Here is a 4910-nt window from a genome sequence, read left to right as displayed (position 1 = left end):
GGCAGGGACACAGTCCACACTCTAGGGTCTCCAGCCAAGATGACCAGAGACCTGATCCAAGGGGGATAAGAGACAGATAATCTTAGCCCTGAACCCCTTGATCAAGGGAGAAACAAAAACAGGGATTCATTACAAATTGTCGAATTGTAAACTTTTTTCTCCGCAGAGACAGGGTTTCTCTGTATAGCCCTGACTGTCCTGGAACTCACTCTGTAGACCAGGCTGGCCTTGAACTCAGAGATCCACCTGCCTCTGCCTCCAAAGTGCTGGGGCTTAAAGCCATGTACCACTACCCACCACCACCACCTTCACCACCACCACCCAGAGAATACTTCTTTTAAGTAACAGGATAAAATGCTTCTGCTGTCACTGGGAAAAGGGTCTGTGCCACGGGATGGCATGGGAGGCAGGTTAAGAAAAAGGGCTGCTTGCTCATGCTGCATCAGTGTCTTCTCAGTTCAGTTCTTAAAATAAGAATTTAATGAACATTTATCAGAAACTAAATTATGGGCAAGCTTTGTCAGAAAAATTTACTTATACCTAAAATATCATAAAAACTAGTTTATTATGAAGTCAGAGAAGCACCCCCTAAACTATTCAAGGGTTTTTTTAGAGGAAAAAATAAAACAAGCAATCACACCATTTAATTATCATTTAAAACAGGAAAATTTGCATAATAATGCACTGCCTGTTTCTGTTTGAAAACATTAATTGGGAGGTCATTAGACAGAAAGGCCAGTGTATTCCATGGAGCCTAAGTGTAATCAGCCAGAAGCCAACAGCTAATTGCTGATGGGGACTTTCCACTGAAAGTCTGAATCTTTTCCATTTGTCCTGTCCACCTCTCTTGGCCCCACCCTCAAGACAGTGCGGAACTGCTTATGGCCTGCAGTTGCTGAAGGGACCTGTATTTGTACAAGACACCCCAAGACCAAGTTCTCAGCACAAAGGAGATTTATTTGCCCCAGAGGGACAGAGGGCAGGCAATAAGACAAAGACAGGAGATAGAGAAGGGGAAGGCAACCAGGGAGAGGGGAGGTGTATTTGCTCAGGAGTGACCAAGGACTATCTCTGGATAGAGAGGAGACAGACCAGGCACATAAGCAAATGGTGGTTTATAAAGGTAAAGGGGGAAGTCCCATGTTAGGATGAGGTGTTTAATTTAATTGGGCTTGTTACTTAGGGCAGTCAAAGGGGGGCTTTTGATTACTGGACTTCAATACTTTGATAGCTGGACCTTGGTAGTCAGCCTCATGAAGGGAGGAAATAGCCAAATAAGGGAATAGACCTTGGTGGTTAGCTTTAGGAATGTAATCTAATGGTTTTTAGCAAGTGTCTTAGTTAGGGTTTTACTGCTGTGAACAGACACCATGACCAAGGCAAGTCTTATAAAAAACAACATTTAATTGGGACTGGCTTACAGGTTCAGAGGTTCAGTCCATTATCATCAAGGTGGGAGCATGGCAGTATCCAGGCAGGCATGGCACAGGAGGAGCTGAGAGTTCTATGTCTTCATCCAAAGGCTGCTAGTGGAAGACTGACTTCCAGGCAACTAGGGTGAGGATTTTATACCCACACCCACAGTGACACACCCATTCCAACAAGGTCACACCTATTCCAACAAGGCCACACCTTCAGATGGTGCCACTCCCTGGTCCAGGGATATACAAACCATCACATTCCACTCCCTGGTCCCCATAGACTTGTTCAAAAACATGAGTCTGTGGGGGCCATACTTAAACATAGCATAATGCAAAATGCATTTAGTGCAACTTTCAAAGTCCTCATAGTCTATAGCAGTTGCAACAATGTTAAAAGTCCAAAGTTCAAGGTCTCTTCTGAGATTCATTCAACTTAATTAACTGTAATCCCCAAAGCAAGGCAGGAAACCAGTTGGGCAAACTCCAAACTCTGCATCTCCATGGCTGATGTCAAAGTGGTCTTCAAATCTCCACTCCTTTTTCATCTTTTTTGACTGCAACAAACTGCTTCCTCCTGGGCTGGTTCCACTCCCTGTTAGCAGCTTTCCTCAGCATGTATCCCATGGCTCTGGCATCTTTAACATCTTTGAGTCTCCAAGGCAATTTCAATGTTTCAGCTTCTTCTTTCAGTGTCTGGGATTCCACTTGATCTTTTGGACTCCTCCTAAGGACTGGCATCACTTCTCCATCTCTGTCCTCTGTAGCACTCTATGCTCAGGTTGATCCACTCCACTACGGCTGCTGTTCTTGGTGATCATCCCATGGTACTGACATCTCCAATACACTGGGGTGTTCCACTCCAACTAGGCTTCACCAATAGCCTCTCATAGGCTCTCTTCAGGGTGCCAAGCCTCAAATTCTTTGCATGACCCCTTCAGTCCTGGGCCATCAACTACAGCTGAGGCTTCACCTTCTCCAATGGCCTTCCCTGGCCTCTCACAGTGCTAAGCCTCAGCTTCTCTCCATGATCCCTTCATTCCTTCACAAACAGTACCACCTGAGTGACTCTTACACATTACCAAGTCCAGCCGCAGCATGAAGAACAACCTTGGGTATCTCTGGAACACAGCTTCTTTGTGCTCCCAGAAAACAATTTCCAGAAGATTTCACCTCAGTAATGCTGGTCTCTTCTTAATCATTGCAAATTCCTTACCTCCAGCTAACCAGCATCAATTTTCCCAGTGGTTCCTCCCATTCTTAATTCTAGAGCCAGAGCCACATGGCTGAAGCTGTCGAGTTCTGCTGCTTACAGGACTAGAACATGATTCCCTTCTACTATCACATTATCACTAGCTTTATGTTTTCTAAATCCTTCACTGCCTAAGCTTGGCTATCCTGGTTCTTGCTCTGTAGATTGACCTTGAATGCAGAGATCAGCATGCTTGCCTCATGGGATTAAAGGTGTGCACCACCATGCCTGGATCTAATTAAGCTGGGTAGAATCTTGCCCCAAGGTCCCACTCCCTTAATCTGTTATCTCCTAGAACACGAGATTTTGCTCCATTTCACTTCCTGGTACTCCTTTAATACTCAAACCATATATTTTATATTTTTCCTTTCTAAGCTTGCTATGCTTGTTCATACTTCTCTTCATAAGACTTAACCAGAGAACAAAGTCTCTGCTGGGCTTTTTTGAAACTTCTTTTGTCAATGCAACTAATGCAATTAATCCAAGTCTCTTCACCTTAGCCTCAGGTAAACTTTTCAGACAAGAGCAAAAAGTAGCCACATTCTTCACCAAAATACCACAAAACCAGTCTTTATGCCACATTCTGAAATTCTTCTCCTTTGAAATCTCTTGGGCCTCTTCCGGTCAGAAAAGCACCTGAGCAGCTGGGGCGCAGGGTCTGCTGACACTCGCCAACTGCCCACAACACCCGCCACAGGATCTTAAGACTTCTGGTGAGGGGAGCACAGCTTCTGCTCCAACCCAATCGCGCGGGACCTGAGACTGCATTAGTTAGGGAAGCAGAAACCGGCCTGAGTAGGACCACAGGCCTCATCCGGCTGGATCAGCGCCAGGGTAGCGGGAGCGCAGGGTTGCCTGACACCCGCCAGCTACCCACGACCCCCGCCGCAGGATTTTGGGACTGCTGGTGAGTGGAACAGAGCTTCTGCTCCAATCCAATTGCGCGGGACCTGAGACTGCATTAGTTAGGGAAGCAGAAACCGGCCTGAGTAGGGCCACAGGCTTCACCCGGCCGGATCAGCGCCAGGGTAGCGGGAGCGCAGGGTTGCCTGACACCCGCCAGCTACCCACGACCCCCGCCGCAGGATTTTGGGACTGCTGGTGAGTGGAACACAGCTTCTGCTCCAGTCCAATCACGCGGGACCTGAGACTGCTCTGGTTGGGGAGAGAGAAATCCGGCCCACACAGGGCCACAACCCTCTTCCGGTCAGAAAAGCACCTGAGCAGCTGGGGCGCAGGGTCTGCTGACACTCGCCAACTGCCCACAACACCCGCCACAGGATCTTAAGACTTCTGGTGAGGGGAGCACAGCTTCTGCTCCAACCCAATCGCGCGGGACCTGAGACTGCATTAGTTAGGGAAGCAGAAACCGGCCTGAGTAGGACCACAGGCCTCATCCGGCTGGATCAGCGCCGGGGTAGCGGGAGCACAGGGTTGCCTGACACCCGCCAGCTACCCACGACCCCCGCCGCAGGATTTTGGGACTGCTGGTGAGTGGAACAGAGCTTCTGCTCCAATCCAATTGCGCGGGACCTGAGACTGCATTAGTTAGGGAAGCAGAAACCGGCCTGAGTAGGGCCACAGGCCTCACCCGGCCGGATCAGCGCCAGGGTAGCGGGAGCGCAGGGTTGCCTGACACCCGCCAGCTACCCACGACCCCCGCCGCAGGATTTTGGGACTGCTGGTGAGTGGAACACAGCTTCTGCTCCAGTCCAATCACGCGGGACCTGAGACTGCTCTGGTTGGGGAGAGAGAAATCCGGCCCACACAGGGCCACAAGCCTCTTCCGGTCAGAAAAGCACCTGAGCAGCTGGGGCGCAGGGTCTGCTGACACTCGCCAACTGCCCACAACACCCGCCACAGGATCTTAAGACTTCTGGTGAGGGGAGCACAGCTTCTGCTCCAATCCAATTGCGCGGGACCTGAGACTGCATTAGTTAGGGAAGCAGAAACCAGCCTGAGTAGGGCCACAGGCCTCACCCGGCCGGATCAGCGCCAGGGTAGCGGGAGCGCAGGGTTGCCTGACACCCGCCAGCTACCCACGACCCCCGCCGCAGGATTTTGGGACTGCTGGTGAGTGGAACACAGCTTCTGCTCCAATCTTTAAATAGTGACAACGATAACAACTAACCCCAGAGATTACCAGATGGCGAAAGGTAAACGTAATAATCTTACTAACAGAAACCAAGACCACTCACCATCATCAGAACCCAGCACCCCCACTTCACCCAGTCCAGGGC

This window comes from Mus caroli, unplaced genomic scaffold (genome assembly GCF_978045245.1).
Source record: "Mus caroli unplaced genomic scaffold, Mus_caroli_1 scaffold_9, whole genome shotgun sequence".
NCBI lineage: Eukaryota > Metazoa > Chordata > Mammalia > Rodentia > Muridae > Mus > Mus caroli.
This window is presented reverse-complemented; position numbering follows the sequence as displayed.